We start from the raw sequence: 22,605 nt of genomic DNA on the forward strand, positions 1-22,605 counted from the left end.
GTGAGGACAGAGGCCATCGCCAGTGGTAATGATGCTGAGGCATCCTCACACAAAACAGATTGTGCTTACGGATAAGTGACTGAGAAGTTACTGAGCAAAGGGTTTCTCCAAGGCCCCACACTGTGTGATCCACCACTTCTGTAAAGCCTGGCACACGTGGTGCTGCAGCATGTGCGCTCTGTTCTCGATGAATGACAGAGTGTTTCTGTACCTCAGGAGCAGTAGTGGATAAAAAGCTCAGTGATGCTTGGGAGCACAGGGAGTTTTGATGCATTCTGGTAATGGTGAGATGAGTAACTTGTTAAATATGCCAACAAAATTAGTTACTAGGTAAATCCACTCATAGGGTATTTGATGCCATAATTTAATTTCAGGCAGAAAAGCAGCGCCTTGGAAGCACCTTTATTCAATCCTGAGATATTGAGCAGCTTTAATACGTCTTGACATTCAGTGCTACATTCATACTCCCTGTAATTATTCCTTCCTACTCTGAGAGCAGGCACTGCGCAGTGTGAGCACTGAGGGGTAGTTTTGTTTCATGCTTGAGAAGAGGGACACGTCGTATAAAGCCCACTTTGTACTGAGCTGTGGGAAGGGAGGTGAATGGGAGGTACCCAGAGGCCTTACAAGCAGTTCAGAACATCTCGTGTGCTTCCTCTCTGCCTGTCTCTGCAGGCTGCATGAAATGAGAGGCATAAAGCTGAGAGCTTCTGGGGGGGTGGGGAGAGCTTTTGGAGGAACCATCTTTTCCCACTGCTCCCACCTGACCAGTGTCAGGCATCTTCCCATCAGGCAGGGCTTGTGCTAAGGCACTCTGTGCCCCCTCTCCCTAAAACTTGTGCTCCTCTCTCTTCTTGGAGAGGAACCCAGAGCTGGTACTACCACAGTAACAACTACAGGAAATGAATGCTGTGATCATCTGGAGGTGGCTACCAGGCTGGCTTTTGAGGTGCCCCTTAAGCTGAAGGAGGCAATGGAATTCAGTGGATTTGAGGAATGTACTAGCCATCAGCTGTATGTCTGAGGGAGTTTATGGAAGAGATGGTGTGAAGGCTTTTGCCAGGTCTGACCTTTCAAGGTGTGAAGGAGGCATCAATAGGGATGGAGGGTTGGAAGCTGGACATCTCTAGGTTTGCAGGTATCAACCAACGAGGAAAATGAGGAACCTGCAGTTCACAAGGTGTGTGGAAATGGCAAGTATGGTGTGATGGAGGAGCCGTGCTGCCCGCCTGGCATGGCATAGCTGATGGTGCCTACACAGAACAAGGACGAGCACAGATCTGGGTCTACAAGACACGCCAATAAAAGAAGTCATCTGTCTTACTGATTTGGCTGGTGTGATGCAACTGAGAAGTTTGGGGTTTTTTTTAATGATACAAGGAGTTTGCATAACAGAACTAACAAGAGGCCACTCATGCAGCAGTGAGTGGAAATGTTTGCCATAGAAACACATCGGAACAGCTTTTGTAAGTGGAGTATGAGCACAGACAGGGCCACGACAGGCCCAGGTAGCGGTGAGGTTGGTGGAGTAGCACAGCACACGAGCAGCAGGGCAGATGTAAACATATAGGAACTGGCTACATGGTCTTTGTGCTGAAATCTCTTGGGTAAAGAGCAGTGAAAACATTTTAGCTGGGGTAGTGCTGCAGGTCTGCTATAAACCTTTGGGGACGTACTTGGAACCTTTGCAGAGGGATGTTACCAAAACAGTCATTAGGAGTAAGACCTAAATTTCCTTGCTGTACACTGGAGGGCAAATTCTATCAATAGAGGCAAGTCCTTATTGCTTCCAGATGCCGTATCTGACATGTTTCTTCAACAAAGCATTGCTGAACCAAGAGTACAGCGTGCTGCTTCAGGCTTGTAAGCCTTGTCACGCTCTATGCTGCTGGGCAGTGGAGTCCTGACACTGGGAAAAGAAGTGAATCAGCCTTGGTGGGAACTCAACACCACCTTGTTCACCTGGGGCTCAGGTACTTCTGCATAAGACTTACAGCATGTAAGAGTTGTATGAAATAACTCTGGTGGCGTCCTAGACGAACAAAAAACCCCAGACCTTGTATGAAAGAAGGTTTTTATTTCGAAAGGGTGAACTCTCAGAAATGAAGATGGCTGGACAGTGAAGTTTATTGGTCTGAAAGAAAAAACAACAACAAACAAACCCACCCCCAAAGCTGTAAGAAACTTTAGTCAACAGACAGTTTGCACCTTCAGAAGGGGAGAAATCTTGCATGGAAAGCTGGTGTGTAATGTGATTGATTCCCTCTAACAGTGTATTTGAGCACCTGTAAGGAACTGAATGAAGGGGGTTAGAAGAAAGCGTACAGTCCAGAGGGATCAGAAAGTCTTTGTGATGGGCTGAATTACCAGAAGACCAAATTGAATTTTAAAATATATCTACAGGCTTGTCAACTGTAAAAGCAGAACAAGGGGGAAAGCACGAAGAGGGATGAGCAGGTACAGCCCCGAGACCAGCCAGAGTAAGAAATGTTTTCAAGAAGATTGCCATTGCCACCCCATGGCCGGTCAGCCCAAGGACACGGCAACACACATCCAAAGGCTAAAGCAGAACATACTGTAAGGTTATGTTCCTGCTGTCAGTGTCACAACCGCTCCTCTGAATTGACAGGGAAAGGTCAGGTGTCCTGAGTAGGGCACAGCCTGGGCTGTCCATCATTCCCACCACAGACACCGGGATAACCCCCACAGGTTTATTTACCTGCCACGGTCAGGTTGGAACAGGAGAGTGGACTCCTTACACCAAGAACCCCTCAGTGACTCGCAAGGTCAGCAGCTGATCTCCTTTAAGCTTTTACTTACCAGAGCAGATTACACTTCCTTGAGGCTTCAAGAGGATGTAGCAGCAGCCTCCACGTGTCCATTGTGCTGTGCTCTACAGAAACACCTGCATTAAGCTTCATCTTTCCAGCTTCCATTACCTGCACAGCTGGCGTGGAGCACGGCTGGGTGACAATCCTGCAGTGCCTCTGTGGGTCCTCCTGGCAGTCAGAGGGAAGATGTCCCACGGTGATCCGGATTGATCACACCTGCTCCAATCTCTCAACATCTACTCAGTAGTGGGCAAGTTACCAGCTATAGCATGACATCCCCCAGCCTGGCCAGTCACCTCTGCTGACCCCTACACGGTTCTGACAGGCACAGCAAACTGCTGAGCTGAAGAAAACACTGAGCACCTATGTCAGGCCACCATATGGAAAAGGGGAGAAAGTCGACACTCAGGGCTCAGGGTGCTCTGTCAGGCTTTTTCCTACGGCTCTTTCAACAGCAAAGGTGGAGCACCTGTGTTGCTCTTCACATGTCACTGTGCCTTTTAATAGGTGTGCATGTGACTGTCATCAGCTCATCCCAATCCCTATTGCCTGGGAAAATTTTTTGTCTGTAGAGTTATGGAGAAGGGGACCGAATTTTCCGGAAAAAACCCTACATGGAACTATCTGTGTATGCTAGAAAGAGAAATGCTGGCTAGATACTTAGTAAACCTGATAAAGCCTCACTTTTTACGAGCTGCTGCAGCACGTAGGTGAGAGGCTTGCTGTCGCAGTTGATCTGTGCTAATTACAGCAATTACGATGCTTGAGGAGAAGGAAATTTGCAAAAAAGGTGTATTAAGTGTTTGGCACTCAGCTGCCAGTCAGCTGAATGGAAGGTGAATCGATTGGATGCAGAGGTCTAGTCTCTTTCTGCTTTAAGTCAGTGGCTGGTTACAGCTATGTGGCCATATGTCCCTTGCTCTGGCTCTGGGGAGCTGAGAGCTGCCCTGCCCCTGCACTAAGTGCCTTTTGCAAGTCCCACTGGTTCCAGCGGGGCATCTTCTCCCATCAGGATCTAACACACAGTCTGTGTGTTGTATTAGTGTGTGGCTTTTTATTTACATTTTTTAATTATCGTTGCTATTTATTGTAAACAGGCTTAAATACAACAGGAAATGAAGGAAGTGGTGGAAATGTCCCCTAGGAGAAGACATGGAATTCCTGAGAAAAGAGCTGTTGCCAAGTGCAAGTTTTTTCTAGGCTTCTTGAAGCTAAGCAGAGCCACCCCAAACTGATTTCTTGTCTCCATGTATCTGGAAATTTGGCTACTTCTCATCTACAGTGGCTTTGGTTGCCACTGAAAAAAAAAAAAGATGCAGAGTTGCCTGACAGACTGTTCTTCTCAAACATGTGTTTTCTGTTTGATAATATACCCGTGCCTGACTTAAAACACTGCTTAGAACCTGTGGGGGGTGGGTGTGTGTGTGTCAAGTTAGTGTCCCAGGAAAATCATTCCCTACCTCACCTCTCCTGATGGATTTTCAGGTCTGTGTAGGTGGAGATTCCACAAGCGAGGGTGGAAATGAAGATAAAAGCCTTAAACGTGAGAGGAGAGTTGCTTGGTACGACACAGCCCAGGGCCAAACCCTGCAGCCAAGAGGAACCATGGAGGTAACAGCCTCGTTACTAGAGTATTGCAAAACAAGTCAATACAGGCCATCTACTAGAATGTACTGTCCAATCACAGACCTTCCTCTGACCTTCCCCATCGTAAGCACTGCGTCTGTGAGGAGAACCTGGAATGTAACGGTACGTATTTGCTATGAAGGGCAGTATGGGGTGGGAGAGGTCAGCTTAATGAAGCTAGGTTGGCTAATTGTGAAATGGGGGCACTTCCCAATACTGATCAATCCCATCTTCCATTCAGCTTCAGATGGCTCAGTATTGGACATGATGCAAAATCATGATGTTCTGTGGTGCCAGCAAGCCATTATTAGCCTGGGTCATTAGGCTCTGCATGTTCAGTCATCAGCAAAGCTGGTGAAGGGTCTGGAACACAGGTCTTATGAGGAGCAGCTGTGGGAACCAGGACTGCTTAGTCTGGAGAAGAGGCTCAGAGGAGACCTTGTCTCTACAAATACCTGAAAGGAGGTTGTGGTGAGCAGGGGGTCAGCCTCTTCTCGCAGGTAACTAAAAACAGGACAAGAGGGAATAGCTGCAAGTTGTGCCAGGTTCAGGTTAGAAATTAGGAGAAATTTCTCCTCAGAAAGAGTGTTTAGGCATTGGAATGGGTTGCCCAGGGATGTGGTGGAGTCCACCATCCCTTGGGGTGTTCAAGGAAAAGCTGGATGAGGTACTTAGGGATGTGGCTTAGTTAGTAATATAAGTGGTAGGGGGACAGTTGGACAAGATGACCTTGGAGGTCTTTTCCAGCCTTAATGATTCTACAATTCTATGATTTTTATTCTCTATTAATGAAACAAAAACTGGTGAGTTTTATATATATATATTTTAAAGGGGAGTCAAGTCTTTACATTTGGTGAGAAAGCCTCCAGCTACCTTGAACTAGAAGAGAAAGCACATCACCTAAGCATTCATTTATCCACCTGCGTCCGGAAAACAGGGAGTTAGGGACCTGTCTTACAGCTTACAGAGGCCTCAAAAGCACAGGTGGAAAATTAAAGACTAATTAATGCTGTGTGTTTTTATTGTACCTATCTCACCTTCCCTCTTTGGGTATGTAGTTTCATAAATAAGCATACCTTGTGTGTAGATTATTACTTGGAAGTCAGTGGCTTTCAAACGTGTTTTTTTCAGGCCAGCAGCGGTACTTTGCAGTACCAGAGCTTTCAGCACACAAGCTCTGAGCACTCTGTAGTGGCTTCCTCTGCTTAGTTCTACATTTTTGGTGCTGTGGCTCTGGTTTTGGAGCAGCTCTGGAGCTTGCTTTTCAATCATATGCTGGCTGCTCAAAAGGTGCATTAGTCATACACACCCTCTATTGTCTAATTGCCCAAATTTGGATGCTGTTGGCCTTGGGTTGCTCCCCCTCACCTTGGTCCTCCTAGAAAGCCATGAGCAGAAAAGCAGGGGCCCGATGGGTATTGGTCCAAGGCTCTCTGCTCCAAAAGTTCAAGATGAATGTAATTTCTGTGAGGTATTTTTATTTCTGAAAGTACAGAAATCAATCCAAGAGCTGGTATCCACTCAAACACCAGACTGCTTGGGGCAGCGTGCCCAGAAATGGTGGTATTTGAGCTGTAAATGTAGTGTTCATACAGCCCATTTCCTGCAGCTGTGTAGTTAAGAGTATGGGCCTTTGTCAGGTGGAAACAAAACTACCGTGCTGCCTTTTCCATGTCACTCAGATGGTATTTTGCAAGGTAGGTACCCTGTACCCTTCACAGGATGACGGGTATCGTGCCTTCCTGGCAGCTGTTCTTGTGCTGGTGGTGGCTGCCTCTGTCTAGTTGTTTGTAGACTCAGGCGGTACCCACAGTGAGAGAGAGCAAAGAATTAAGGAGTCCTCCTGCGTAAGGAGCGCCCGCGGTTCCCGCGAGGGAGGGAGATGGGATGTCCCAGGTGAAGAGAGTAAAAGCAAAAGCCAGACACTGAGCATACACAGGCATCAGAGTGTGACACCTTGGGGTAAGAGGAATTGATTTCTTCTTGTCACATGACAGACTGCATGCTTTCAGATAGCACAGGGACGTCGGGTGGTGTTTATCAAGCCTCTTTCCCCCCCTCTGTCTCGCCCTGAGGTGTGTGAGGACAAACCGTGGCTTCCGACCGCAGCACAAATCTGGCTCCGGAGGGAGGGAACCGACCCCACTGATTAAAGGTATTTGATAGTGACCGATTCCAGAACTACAGTGTCTTCTCGCTGGCCTGGCCAGGAGAAGGGTGTTGCTGCTGCACAGGGCTGTGTTTTGTAGTGGTCTGTGTATCACCTGCCAGCCCTAATCACGAGCTGGCAATCAGGAAACGCTCGCCATCTACACAGGGCTGGGTGGGAGCACAAACTTCTCCCTCACAGAAACGCCAGCGCTTTGAAATGCTTTGTTCCTAAACGGGACTTTTACAAGGAAAAATGTCAGCAACACTAGTATGTGCCTTTTCCATTGTTCCTCTATGTGTTCTGTATGAAAGGAAGTAATCTCCTGTTCCATCTCTTGGCCACCCTTGTCAGCTCCCAGACATGTCTGCACAGGTAGCTGCTGTCTCCTGGGGCGTGTAACAGGCAGCATAGTCTGTTGCCTTAATCTTGTCATTCAGAGGACTTGGTATGTGAAGCCTATCAAAGCTCATGAAAGAATCAGCACGTCCAAATCTCCATTTCTGCACCCTACAGTCCAGCCTCGCTGTACCTGAGCCCTTCTAGCAGTCTCCTCTGGTGCTATGGGGCCAGACTAGTATGGGGTTTTGGAAGGCACGATTCATGCACTCTACCAACTTTGAGTCACAGTGTGACTTCAGTTAAGTCCACACCATACTTGCCTCAGGCCAACATGTTATTTCCTCACTTTGAGTGTCTAAGGACTTAAAGAAGACTTCACTTTCTCTCCAACTCTGTTTTTCATGTAGCTTTCCATGGAGTAACTGTTCTTCATTGATAACTACTCAACTCTCATTTATGATTATTTTACTCCAGGAGTGCACGGGTGTCCCCAGAGAAGCTTAAATTTCATGGCATGAAATGTCACACAAAGTCCCTCTTTGTCAGCAAACCAGGCATTTAGAAAAGAAATGGGAGGAAATTATCATCTATATAAACTGCCATTCAGTTTGTTGTTATGCCACATCTAGGAATGAATACAAGAGTGAGATCAAGGCATGAATGCCTCTGCCCCGCTGCCTGGGGGGCAGTTATCATGTGGTCCTCAGCATGAATGACTCCTCATTTCTGTAACAAGGGGAAATTGTTGTAACAGAGAAGTCAGTGTGAGACAGTTCAGCATGAGATCTCATGAAAAGGGAAGGAGATATTTATTCACCATTTTATTTTATACACTCGCACACCCCCTCTATAGATTTAACTCATTCACACCCTGATGCTCATATATTCATGAGCCCCGAGACATGCGCCCCAGTGGTCCAGCCAGAATCACTCGTGTGTGACACAAAGGAGTGGGGATGCCAACTGCCAAGCCCTCACTACACGCCAACGGTTCCCCCTGACTGGGACAACAAAGTAGTTTCTGGATGGATCCTTCATACCCCTTAGGAGGCATCAGCTGGTACGTGGTCATCTTTTACTTCAGAATCCTGCTTACTTTGCTTCCCGTAACTGACAGGCCAGCTTGCTGCCCGTTGCCTCTTTTGCCTTGTTTTCACTGCCTGTGTTTTTCATGATGGGCTAGCAGAAAAGGCAAGGTGTAGCTGATGCTGCAGCATCCTCTGGGGTCGGAGTGCTGGGCCTTTTGCTGACAGGTTCTCTGTGTTGTGGCTGTTTCCAAAGAGCAGGTCTTCAGCCTTGATATAAACAGAGCAATTCGTTATTTCTTTTTCTGCTGGGACTATTTGTGTTAACAAGAGGCCATTCTTTTACCCCTCTAGTCTGCTTGTGCACATTTCTACTCATGCTTCATTCATACCAGCCTTCATTTTTCTGTTACAAATCTCTACAGCTGCTGTAGATATTCCTGATCCCCTTTTACTATGATTTATAATCTCTCTAAAATACATCATTTAATGCCACACAGTGTCTTTGATGGCATGCAGATGAAATGTAAACAAAGCTTGGAAATCTTAAGGTATCTTACTGGGTGGAAGAAAAACTCTTACAGTCTGGGAGGACTCTGTCCCCTTGGTCTGCTGAAGTCCCCTATGGCTTATTAAAACGCTGAAGTATGTGTGAAATAATTAAAACACTGAGATGGCCAATACAAACAGCTTGAAAAAGAACAGAATTACGCCTGCCAAAACAGAAAAGGGAAAAGCAATTGTGTGTGTTTCCTGTGATGTGTGCTGGAGGACAGGAACACACCGCTCCCACCGGTGTCGTGAAGTTCCTGCTCTATATTTACTGCTAGTGGGAGAAAAGCAAACCATCCATGCTTTGCTGTCTTCCTGCTTGTGCCCAGCAGTGGAAGTTGTACATCATCACTGCAGGAGGCAAAATCCTGGCTTCACCTTAAATCCTGTAGCTGTTTGCTACTCCTGACCAGCGCTGGGTTTAGAGCTGAGGGGTGAGCCTGCATTTAGTAGCAGTGTTCAAGCACACTGCTACAAGAGAGCTTTAGACCCTCGGAATGGTAGGACAGCAGAGTAAAGTGTCACTGATCAGTGTTTGGTGGGAGTTATCAAAGGCCAATGTTGATCAGCTGAAAACAGCCCAGCAGGAGGCTGCAGGCTCCCGGCTTTAAGCCCTGTTTTAGCTATTACTCGGGAGCAGAATCTTGAAATCCATTGTTCTCTTAGTAACCTTGCTCTTACTGGGTTCCTTTGTGCCACTGGGGTTACCATGTGTTTCCTAAGTCAGTGGCTTGTGACACACATGCAGGTGAACAGGATAGCCTGAAAACTCCAGCTGCAAATGCATGATGCAATTCGTTGGAGAGAACAAAACTTCATGGATCTAAGCTTACACCACAGGTTCTGATGCCAAGTAATGAGTGACAACGACAGGTATCTGGACACCCCAGGGGACTGGAAGCTGCAAGGCTGGATTTATCTGAGTTGGAGGTAAAACTCAAGTTTGCACAAGCTATAATTTGTTTCTTTTCCAGCGGTGGGATCTAATTAAAAATGGAAGTTAAGTGTGGTTAAGATTCCACAGAAGAACATACTACGAGATGCCACACGCTGACCCACATGCACTCTTGATGTTGGGTCCTTTTTCATGACTGAGGTCCGGGGCCACTTTTGTCACAACGTACTTTCTGGCTTTTTCAAAGCTTGGATTGGCCTGTGGTAGAGTACTCACCACAACAGTAAGGTAAGTGCATGGAAGTTTTGGGGTTTTTTTGTTAATTCACTGTGGAAGCTGGAATCAGAGAACGAATGAGGACTATGTGTTTCTGCCTCTACCACAGAACTCTTACTCATCAATCCAACCACCCCAACCAAAATGCCAGTAACATATTTTCTAATGTCAGATGTTTGCAGATGTGGTTCCAGATGGCTGAAACATTGGGTACTTCCAAGCTGCAGATGAGGTGTGTTATACGTGAATAAACGTATATATTCGGTAATGGCGTTGGTATTGCTATCCAAGCTGGCTAAATTCTGATGACCCCCCAGTTCGGTGCTGCAGATGTACATTTATATATGTAAAATGCATGTGTAAGTGTCTGTGCACGTGTACATGTGTGTGAGTGGCAGGCTTTTCAGAATTAACCAAAGATGAGCTATTTTGGACACAAATATCATCCCTGCAGCAAGCACACCCTTCCCTGTGTTATGGACCTGTTTCTTGATGTCAGGGACACGGCAGCTGGTGAGAAATGTTTGTGCCTTCATGATTTTTCAGCCTTCAAACTGCCGGTTACTCTGCAAGTGCAGAATGCCTTCCTCCCTTCTCTGTGCACTGGGCCTCACACCCTGTTGAGGAGGAAGAATACGACCGTATCAGGAAGCTAATTAATGTGTTAATGGTTACAACTCCCATGTTACAGTGAGATCCCCACAAAACGCTGATGAAAAAGCAAGATTATTCAGTGCACTTAAAGTGAAACAAACAGTAATTAAAAAAATTCATGGCAGCTGCTGATTTATTACACACAAAACTCCACAAGTACTAGATTTACTACACAAGCATACAGCAACTAGAGCAGTAGAAAGGGAAAAAGGAAAAAAGAAGAAAAAAGAAAAGAAAAAGCAGTGTGAACAAGGCTAAGAAACCTTCATGCATGTGGATGTGTTTCTGGCTTGGAGCTAACAGGGTAGAGAGCGAAACTGCCAGGCAGAGATTGCCAGGTGGTGGAGCAGAAGTTGCAGCAGGCTGCTGGAGGCTGCAGTACATCACGAGCGAGATTCGCCATTAGTAGCTTCAGACAACTTAGGTGGAGCCTGCTCACAGGTAGGAGATGCCACACGGTTCTAAACATGGAAGTGATGGTTGCCTGTGACACTAAGTACAAACGTGCTTAATTTACTACAAGGGAGAAGGGCACCTCGGCACACATTTAAGGGTCCTGGCAGCTTGACAGCAGCAGGCTTTCATTTCCAGAGATGGACAAGAGTTTTTATTTGCTGTCAGTAAAACTCCCACCTCTGAAAGTATGTTGCCAGAGTAATTGATTTTGATCAAATACAACTGCACAAGCTCTATACGTGGCATTTTCCAATGTCTTTGATTTCTTTTAGAATCCCAAACTAAGTTTACTTTCCCAATAACATACAGTTTGGGTTTTTTTTTTTGTCACAGGCACACAACAATGCCACATTCTTTATTCACATAGTATGTATCTATGCAATTGTTTCCATGTGAAGGAATACAGCAAGAGGCTTTTGGTCAGTCTGCATACAGCAGCAGCTACTGCTCTGAGACACTTAGTCTGCATTACCTGCAACTCCCTCTGTAACAATGCTGGCCCTGCTCAGCAGAACAGACGCAACTACATGGAACCATGATGTATTTCTGAGGTAGTAATATCTTAACTGCTCTTAAATAATTGTGTTTGGCTTAATATTTCACCTATGTATTACAAATAAAAGGGAAAGCTGGTACAAAGAGAAGAGAACGTGCACTATCTAGGATTAGTGTCAGACAAGATCATCATGCCTCAGAGCTGGAAACCTGTGAAGCTTACAGCTGGAAAAACTTGCCATAATAAGCTCAGGCTTATTTTCTCTTAGTAATGGTTAATGGTTTAACTGAAAGACACAACAGGTAACAATAACAAGGTAAAACTCTCCTTTTAACTCCATGTATCGTAGCAGTGGAACTCTAATTTTCCATTTTTTACATTAATGTTCATATACACCTTATTGTAAATAACTGCTTTATCAACACTTCTACTCATACATGATTTTTATATTTATAGATTACACGTTACCAGTCCAAAAACCCGACTATTTGGAGATGACAGCTCTTTGTGAGGCGTAAAGTTATAAAGTACAAGGAGAAATCATCAAGAATCTTAAAAGGTATTCAAAGAAGTGGACTCTCTTGTAATCTGTTCTTACATACCTTCACACAGTACTTAGAAAATCTTCAATCCTGAGTTGAACAGTCAGTAACAGACTACTGTAAAGGTTGCCAAAAGCCCTCCCTGAACATCTCGGTCTCTGGACCTACTTCTTCGGAGGTTAAACTGAAATCCAGTGTCTTGAATTCACAGTAATAAGTTCTGGAATAATTCCCACAAGGGTTTAATTTACTTTAAATCACTGCCAGGTATTTCTGACTCCTATTTTCTAACATCATTTGTCTGGAAATATACCAAAAATGAGTAACACAGCAATAACTCTATACAGTATTTGTAGGTGCCCACTCATTCACATTCTAACTTGCAATTTTCAATGTGGTCCTTTTTATTGAGTCACAGAAACCAGTGACTAATTCCCACCACTGACAAATGTCCACTGCAAATCAGCAGCAAGAAAAAACAAGAGAAAAGGCTTTGTGCAACGTGCTCGCTCATTCCCCACAGAGTTCTTGACGTGCAGCACCAAATGCTCTGTGGTACATCTTACACAGCGTGAGGACCGGCAAGCTTTGTGCCAGCATGCCTCCAGCCTTCTCTAGAAACAGAAAGGACAGTTTACACTAAGGCTTAGAGGTTAAAAAAAAATTAAAAATGGATGTATTTTTATAATTGAAAAAGCTGCTACAGTGGATAATGACCTCCTAAGCACCTAAAGAGAATGGGATAGATAGTCACACTAATCCCACAGCTGTTACTGACCTCAGGTACAGTAAATAGCATGGGCTTGGTTGAGTTCTTAAAGAGAGCCCAGTGTAGCACTCATCATTTTAAGCTCTCCTAATTAAAGGTGAAGGGAAGGGGGGAACAGTCTACAAGCCTCCTAATCTTTTGTCTGTATGCAAATTGACTTTTTAACCACCTATTTCCTAGTACTGAGACCAAAAGGGCTTTAAAGGGTCACACAGAAAGGCTCCTCAGAAAGCATACAACATAACTTGAATAATGACATAAAAACACTGAGTATTTGTTTTAATAACAAAACACTATTCTTAGAGCAGGTCTCTAGCCATCTCAACTGAGCCGACTGCCACCCATCTTCTTGAGGAGAATATTCTTCTCCTGAGCTGGTGATAACGATATTCATTAGCTTTTAAAGCCCATTTTAAGATATACAGGGTTAATTATGAAGCGGTGTGGATTCTCCCCTGTGAGTACCACAGACCTGCTAATACACTGACTGAGCCGCTTTCGCATTAGCATCTTTATTTAAAGATTCCCTACTCTTACTGCAACATAGCAAAACACTCATTTTGTCAGACAGAAATTGTAAAGATGCTTTTATCCAGCACAAGGGTAATTAGAATAGCTGAGAAGCAATGAGACTGTCATCAGCTTTGAGCTCAAGGGACTATTTGATTATTATTTTTTTAAGTTCGAGCAATTGAAGTAGCAAAAGTAGTTTCCAATTCAAGCCTGCCCTCCACTGGCTTTAATGAAGCACTGCTAAGTAGTTTTGGATCAATACTGTCTTTCTGTAATGAAGTGGAGGAACTAAATTAATAGAAGCTGACACAATTTACTGCGACCTTTGGTCAGCTTTTTTTTTAATAGAAATTAAACAACTTGTAAATTTATTTTTAAACAAGTCCCATCTAGGCTGCCTGGCAGATTCTTGTTCTTCAGTTTTTCCAAAATCCACCAGCGTATCATTCATTTCAGAGCTGCTGGAACTAATACACAACATGGGAAGGAACATTCTGCACATGTTTTTTAAATTACATTTAATAGAAAAACTACAGAAAAATATTTTGCTATGATACTATTAATGATTCTAATATATAGTGCTTTATGTACCAGTCAAGTACTAATGTCCTAAAAGAGATCAGTGTCAGTCTAGATTAGTCCTCTCTCATTTTTTAAAAGATGTGAAAGAACAAATTTTATTCCTGCGTTTATTTTAGAGAGAACTTTCCATCACGAACCTCACATGCAATTAACTTCTCTTTCAACTCAGGAGGACTCATTTTCCTTTCTATATTTAAAGCAGGAAGGTAATTGGAGAAGAAAAAAGTCCCTATCAGTTACACTTACATAGATTCATCCAGTGTGATTTCAACCCTAAGGTAACATTTGTGCCTGGAATACAAAATCTATACCGTTATGCATATAAAATCTTTACCATTATGCACTGGAGGATATGATCAAGCTGAAAAGCCTCTGGTTAATTTATCTTGTCATCTCCATGCTTGGTTATGCTTAAGAGCATTTAATCTCTTGTGACTGCTACCTATAACTAAATTAAAGGAGCAAAACGTGGTTTCTTCAGATGTATATACTCAATATACACTTGAAAAAAAGTAAAGAGTGAAACTATTACAGAAATGTTATTTTACTTGGGCCTTTCTAATACTTGAGAATCAGGATCAGATTCGTAGCTTGCGCTGTGTCTAACAGACTTCATAAAGCAGCACAAAGACCTCTGCAACTGCTTAAATTCTTGCTGAAATGGCTATCACTCAAAATAAAACCTTGAGGAAGGAATGAAAGGCACCCAACTGCTCTATCCTTACTGCTTTGCATTTGGCTTTTTGCTTTTGGGTTTTTTGGTTTGGTATTTTTCTATGGGTAGGAAGCTCTGCAGAAACCCACAGAAACCTCTTTAATCACTTCAGCATGTACAAATCATCCTCTAAAAACAGACTCCAAAACCTCAAATGACTGTCACTCTGCACTTTACGTTACTGTCTGAGCTTTTTAACAATCCTAACCAACAAGCAGCAGTGCTGCCACAGGAAACACTGACAGATATTTTCCAGAGGGTCACTGGTGCATTAGTGGAAGGAGTCTAACATGAATTTACACATAAATGAATTAGGCTGTCAATCTATAGAGAAGATAAGATGTGTGTGTCTACTTGATAATATTTTTAAATTAATCAAGTCTAAGACCATTTGTCTGGGCTAAATATGGCATATGATTATGCTAAAATAGTCAAAGTTTGGAGAGAAATTATATAGGAGAAGCAAAGGGGACAGCATTTTAAAAGATTAAGTTTTATTTTAACAGAAGAGTTAAAACTTGATTGACCATGAGCTGCACCCCAGTTAGCTAATCTTGTTAATTAGCACTACACAAGGCTTGCAAGGAAGACAGGAGTTTTCCATGGTCTTCTTCTGGTATCTATGAGAAGCCTTAATTACTCTTTATTATAATACTAAACTGCTGATTCTAATCTTCCATATGCTGAAGATCCCAAAGAACGTTCAGTGAAATCTGACCTAGTGGAATACAAAAAAATACAGACATAAGTGCTGATACTTTTGTCAACATTTGTTCTTTCCAGAATGCCCCCTTCAGCTGGAAGCTCACCCAACACCTTCTGATGGTGCTTGGTAAGAGGAGGTGAGAACTGCTCCTCACCTTGCTGGTCATCATTAGGCCATGCTGAAGGAGGAATGCACCAAAAGGTTTGTCCTTTGTAACCTTATTCAAGATCTAAAAATACACTATTTTTACCTTTCCTATTGTTCTGGTTCTGGCCAGGCCAGAATTAACCTCCCCAAGCAGCCAGCCCAGGTGAGCTAAGTTAGCCCAGGCTGTTTTCCATACCACCTCACATCACCCCTCATAAAAGGGGCTACTTGGGGAGGGGCACTCCTGAGTGCCTCCAGGGCAGTCTTGAGGGTGGCTGGAGCATCAGGTCAGTCCTCAGGTCTTGCAGTACTGTTATCACTGGCTGTAAGTGAAAATTACTGTGGGCTGTTATTGTTCTCCTTTCATGGTGATTTTTGTCAGTAAACTGTCCTCATCCCAACCCATGGAGGCTCTCTCTCTTTCTACTTCAGGAGTGAGTGAGCGGCGTGTGGTGCTCAGGCACGAGTTGGGGCTGAACCACCACAGTCGTTTTTGGTGCCCAGCACTGGGCCTCTCCATGGGCTTCAGGTGGGGTCTCATCCTCTTCCATGGGCTGTGGGGGGACAACTGCTCCACTGGGGGTTTCTCCACAGGCCACATGGGCATCATTCTCTACAGCACCTGGGATGCCTCCTCCCCCTCCACTTCGCTGACCTTGTTGCCTGCACAGTTTCTTACACCTTCTCACCCCCTCCTCTGGTGGCAAAAAGCAGCTGCTAGCATTCTTCTCCTTCTTAAATGTGATTTCCAGAGGTACTATGACCATCATTGATGAGCTTGGCCTTGGTCAACAGCAACTTGAGTTAGCTGGTGTTTGTTTTCTCTCAGGCCTACAAAAAGCTTCTAGCCACTTCCTGCAGAAGCACCTCCATCAGAACCCCACCATGCAAAACTACACCACCTCTTCTGCTCTGAATTCTGTAACTTGCATTACAAGTTGTTAAGGACTATTGTAATAACACTAAAACCTATACTATTTTTGAATTAACATATATGCTACACTTTGCATTCTGTTTAAATTAAAGCTATACTAACTTTAAACTTTAAAAGTCTTAACGAACACCCTTACTGGTCTGGAGGCGCTGAAGGAAAATAATACTTAAGGATATACACAGTAACCAAAAGTATCTACTTTTTTCAACAGTGATGTGAGAGAAAAACTGGAACAAACTCCTGTTCTAACAGAAAACCCCCACAGGCCACATCCATCTGACAGACTTCAACTCAGGTCCTTCTTTTTGCTTTACTAGTTTCTCTTTGCTTAGAACTAGGAGATAATTAGTAGCTTCTTGTTGTACACATTTATCTTGTAAAATCTGAAAGAGTGCATCCAAAGAAGTATTGTAAATCAGTGAAGTGAATGCTGTGCATCAATCAGTTATGATTTCTGAGCAGCATGTTTATATTTTGTAGGTGGATGCTAAGGCAAGAGCACTGCAACAAACACTCATCAAAGAGATGAAGCAGAATATGACTTTTAATTACAATTCTTATTTTTCAAATGCTTCATGTTCTGCATCAAAGAGAAATGCTTAATTTTCACGTGCACTGCAGCCAAGTGCTTTGACTTACACCCTCAGGTTCATGGTTGCTTCACCTTTATACAATGTATTAAGGCCAGAACTGCTATAAACTCCAGTATATTGAGGCAAAGAGTGTTTCAGAAATCAGAACATATTCACTATTTTTCTCATCTTGTTTTAATCACAGTAAAAATTTGCCTACACCAAGCATCTTTTAAGTCCTTTAAAATATTTATAGATGTGAGCTGTTAAAATAACATATTCTTCAGCAACAAAAATGCAGTTGAGATCTGTTGACAAATAAAAGGTTTATGTTCAAATATCTTCACAGGAAAATCCTCCTAGAGCTACTAAAACCTTCAATGCTCAGATGCTTAAAAAAATAAAAGCATAATTTAAAACCCAAACCAAGTAAATACAAATATTAGTTTTGGCCTCAGAAAATCCTTTAATCCATCAGATTTTTGCGTATCTCTGAAATTATGAAAGGAGTCAGATTATTGTTTTCATCCTCGGCCAAGTACTGCAGTCACAGTACAAAAACATGTATTTAACAACTGCTGGGTTTTTAGGGGAGCTGCCCATGATAAAAGGTAGTGGTATCTTTAAATGTAACACTTTGTTTTCCTTATTAAATGAAAATGGGAAGAATGGGAAAGTCAAGTTTCAAACAACAGTAAACCTGTGCAGGATGTAATACTCACTTTTCAAGCACAATACAGTTCTCCAAGGTCTCTGAAAGCATTTGGTTTGATGAGCTTCTGTTGAATGCTGTCTCACCTCAGATGGTGGCCTCAGGAGCTGTAATGAAAAACAATGAAATTACTATTGTGTTTGCACTCAACTCCATAGTACCACTCAGGTTTGTTTTATTTTTAAATAAATAACTTGTGCAGTTATTGCCACCGAATGTACAAAGTTACTGTGCTTTGCTTTTTGTTCCTACCACTGATCATCTCACTCAGTTTCTAGACAGGCACCTGACAATGCCACTTTACTTGGAAACACCCCGTATCAGACAGTGAGCATGGCCAGGGAGATCACACAGAAATTCCTATGAAAAGCATTCTATTCCTGACAGAAGGTTTTTATATGCTTTACGTTCTGTACTCCACATATTTTGAAAATACAAGAAATGTAAAAACTCAAACATATTCTCCACCCCTTCCCCACCCCCCAAGTAACCTACATCTTAACAACACCTGAGAAAGAGACATTTTAGAGGTCTGACATTTTCCACCTGAGGTAACTGGTCAGCCTCAGCATTTTTTACTTCGACTTTAGCACTTTCCATGGCTGTTTCTCTCTTTGTGCAATGACAAGGAATGTTTCCCAGACCAGTAATACTGTGGAGTATCTGGGATTTATTAGACTAAATGAATGGGAATACTAAAATGGAATGGAAGACAAGGATCATCATTACTAGGGCATAATAATAATAGGAAGTTTACTCATAAAGTGAAATAAATGTCTAGTCTTAATATGCTATTGTTTTTACTGACATCATAAAGACTGAGCCTGTAAATGAATCTGTTAAATACCTCTTGCTTATGTTTCTGTAGTTTATACTGATTTACAATGTAATCCTTAAGGATGAACTATCTACTGTAGCATCTTTGAAACATAATTTCCTCCTAAGCAGAGTCAAACTCAAACTCTGTTCCCAAGCAGATGAATCCAATGCAGTTTCTTGACAGTAAATTGCAGGGGAAATTGAGACCAGTAAGCACCTAACAGAAGTTAGGTAGGATTTCCTACATTGAGTTTACAGTGATTTTTGTACAAACTTCAATGTGCAGCTTCACTTTGTCTCCTCCTTCAGCCTTCTGAGATAAGCTTTAGGGGTTTCTTTAACCTGAAATACACCCTTTGCACCAAAAAACAAAGACAAGGTAAGTGAAGCCATCAGGCCAAGTAATGTTATTTCCCTGAACGAGAAACTGGTGCAGTTCAGTCACATCTCCAAGAATGTCAGTTCTTTCCTTTACCCATAAAACCTGAAAACATTTGGCAGTTTGCAATGAGTGCTGGTGGTATTTATTTGCTATGAAAACACAGCACTGCTGGAACTACTGCTAATTTAGTTAATAAAACAGTAGGGATTCAATAACCTTTGCTTTTTTATTTATGTTTTTATTGTTGCTGCTGGTCACACGAACTACAAAAGAAACTTAGATGTTTGTTGTAACAAAAACCTGTCAGCCCCTGAGGTATTAGTGATTTTTTTTTGTGTCACTCCAGCAACTGGGGGTTTTGTTTTTCTTACTTAAGGGATACACCACTCAAAGTGGTTTTGAATTATCAGCCATAAGAAAAATAATAATCAAGTAAAACCAAATATCCTTCATGGAAGCATTCCCACAATCAATTACGAACATGAACTAGTACCCACAGCATGCCCACGACATCCTATTTCTGTCTTCTCCAGGAAAATCTGCCTCACACAATACTCATTTCTTTGGGCATTACTTCTCCCTTCAAAAGAGTTTATAGTTGCATGTGCCAAATAAAGGCACAGAGAACTTCTGGAGTCAGTACAAACCTTTATTACTGGCACACGGTGGTGTTTTTTTTGTGTTGCTTGGGGGGTTGTTTGTGTGCTTGGTTTTGGTTTTTTTTTCTTGGGGGGGAAAGGGGTGTTGTCAGGTTCTGGTGTTTTTTACTGTAAATGTGATAGTTTGGACAGTATGAGACTAGGGATGTGTGTTGTAATGAAGTGCTGTTCAGTCTGCAATACAGTACAGATTCAGGCTGTAAGCTACACACAATTAACTCTGTTCTGTTTGCAAACAGCACACAGGCATTTGCGCTCCTCTAGGCCACAGCAGTGTTCTGTCTGCAAGGGGACTGTGGCAAAGAAGCATTAACTTTCTTGCTATTCATTTCCTGGCTTCTACTTTTAAACAAACATTAGAACAGCAGACATGAGAAATGAGAGCCATCAAGGACAGTTTCTGTGCTCTGATAATTGTTCCTTGACTTGACATGTGAAGGAAAGAACAGAAGCAGCTGGTACACGTGGCACACTTTGGGGATTACCCTTTCTTGGGAATACCCACAGTAAGAATATACTGCATCACACATGACACTGTTCAATTTATACTCAAAGGAGCTCGCTCTCCTTTAACCATGTGAATCAGCTGTTTCCCACACCTGACCTTCTGAGTCCCACTTACACTAAAACTACAAGAAGTTTATGGAAAATGCCTTTGGGATTCAATTCTAATGCAGTGGGTCACACTTTATTGCAGTATTCTGCAGGAATTAACAAGCTGTGCACTGTAATGAACAGCTGGGTTTGTAAGTTTAAAAAGAACAAGCTGTAACAGTAGCCACATTGTGGAAACAGATCTGATTTGGTCTCATCTGCAGAGGAAAATCAATTTAATATAAACCACTGAATAACAGGTTCCACAGGAACCACTTCTCTTCCTTTGCAAGGGTCAGAGAAGAAGGCTCATTGGTTTGAATTTTTGCCATTTTGAGTGTGACAAGACATTCCTCAGAACTGAACGTGCCTCTTGGACTACACTTATTCAGAACTGTAAATCTGTCACTCTGAATGCCTGTACATGAGTACAGACAACAGAAGTCAGACAACAGTGACATATCCCTAAAAACTGAAAGCTAATGCAAGCTTATGGATAGAAAGACTTGCTACTCCAACTCCAAGTCAGAATTCCCATCTTGAAGATAGAAACCTACCAAACTATTTAACAATAGTGGATTGCTACTCAATTTCAGGGGCAGAAATACAGAAACCCACTGATGGACAAGAACCAGGCAAAGTAAGAATATGTGACCACATTGGTACAAACTCACCTTTAATACCATCTGAAAAAAAAGCAACAAACAGCAGCTCAGAGGCTACTCTGTCTTTTATTGGTAAATTATCTGTATTACTAGTTGCCTAAGCTGTCACAGAAAAGTCGTCATTTGTGGGTGGGTTCCCTCAATTCTGGATTTGTCACTGAAAGCATCCCATTAATCTGGGGGTGCTATTTCAAAGTGACATCATCTTGGTTGCTAAACAATGAACTGGAAAAAGCCCTACCTGCAAAATGATACTGGGAACCCTTTATTTTTTTTAAGTGAAATGATTATATCTAGCTGGTGTTTTTCTACCTAGCCCAGCAGCTTACCTGCTGCAGGAAGAGTGGAATAAGCCAAACTGATTGTCCAAAAATTTCATCAAGCAAATACTAATTCTTACAGTCAATTGAGATGACATGTGTCTCCACTATTCTGTGGCATTATTTGGAGCACACTTTATTGCCCCAATGGCTGAGAACACATTAAGAAAATATGTTGTACTATCATGTTGTGTGCCATTTACCAAGAAGGCTTATCCTTTTTTAAAGGTGTAGGCTCAGAGCCCAAGCTTCATATTGATGTTCACCAGTCGATGAACTCCAGCACTGGTGCCTAACCTTGCTTTAGGGATAAGCTATCCAGTTTGTAAAGAAGCCACTCACAAACTCCAAGACTTATTAGTTAATGCTACATATGTATCAGTCACATGACTAGAAACACTGATGTATCTCATCAGCGTGTTTAATACATACGAAAGCACGGTGCATATGGACTGGTTTACATAAGGAAATGCTGTTTGAGCTTTCTGTGACATGACAGTGTATTTGTGCCACCGTATCACCAAAAAAACTCTTTTATCCCCCTCATCTTAATTATTTGTAGACCATGGCAAAAGCAAGCTGTGGGCTGTCAGAATCCCTCATGCTGCTTGCAGTTTGCTACGTGTCCATGTCTGGTAAGCAAGGAGTAACCTAAAAGCTCATATCTTGATCATCTCAGAATAGCAGCACAGGCATCCACACATCAGAAGAGGAAATGAGGTATCTGAGTAACTGGTATATATTATTGCCCTGGATTCTTTTTTGGATCTAAAAGCACTCACCTCTCACCTGTTGTTATTCTCAATGTGACAAAGCAGCTACAGAACTTCAAGGAATTGCCTTGGGCAGACCAATACACCACATGCAGGTTAACTGTGTCTGGTCAGTAAATCACGACTATGAACAAAACTGAGGAGGTTTCAGCACTTTCATGAGGAAAGACTTCTAAGAACTTTTTTCAGTTTCCACATGCAATTTAATTCCCTCCAAACTATGGCAGGAGTTTGATAGTGTTATGATACATGACATTAATCATATGGGGAACTTGAAGACCTGGATCTGGCGTTACAGCAAAAGACAGCAGACTACCTAATAATGAACACGTAGTACTGACATGACATAACTGTCTGAGTCAACAGCACTGCCATCATGAAGCAATACGCCTCATAAGTAATGGTGTCAGAGTAGCTTCGTGGTTACAGCACCGCAACGGGTTCTTGCAGAGACCACTCATTTATTAGTGGTTAGTGCCTTGTAAGGTTATCTGGACTCCAAGTCTGTAAGTACAACAAACCCTAAGTGCTACATTGCTGGGATATGACACCTACATCCAGAAGGCCTCTCACTGCCAGAGCTCCGCGCCGCCACAGGCTGAGCACACCCACACAGGCGGCGAGGCGTTTCCAGCGCCACCCAGGGCCATCTCCCTCACGCCTCGACCTCCACTTACCGAGGGGCGCTTCCCAGCCTCCAGAGGCGGCGTGCAAAGCGCGTACCTTGAGAGCGCCGGGAAACAAATCGCGAGTAAATAAATAAACGCGGGGCCTATAGGTAGGTAAAGGCGGCCCACAGCTCTCGTAACCCCGGGTCTGGCGGGACGGCCGCGCTCCTGCAGCCCAGGCCGCGGGGCTGAGGCGACGGCGCGGAACAAACCCTTCCGGTCTGCTGGCGG

At 43.1% G+C, this 22,605-nt stretch overlaps 1 long non-coding RNA gene across 1 annotated transcript; it reads right to left on the minus strand.

Moving 5' to 3' along the window:
* Window positions 1-7,746: 7,746 nt before the first annotated feature.
* LOC311188646 lies at window positions 7,747-22,586 on the minus strand. Its single transcript, XR_014617122.1, has 4 exons — window positions 22,384-22,586; window positions 17,505-17,601; window positions 10,179-10,313; window positions 7,747-8,243 (listed from the first exon to the last, which is right to left on the minus strand). It is a non-coding gene; the product is annotated as an uncharacterized lncRNA (long non-coding RNA).
* Window positions 22,587-22,605: the final 19 nt, after the last annotated feature.

Source organism: Gallinula chloropus, assembly GCF_964237585.1.
Source record: "Gallinula chloropus genome assembly, chromosome: 2".
Taxonomy (NCBI): Eukaryota; Metazoa; Chordata; class Aves; order Gruiformes; family Rallidae; genus Gallinula; species Gallinula chloropus.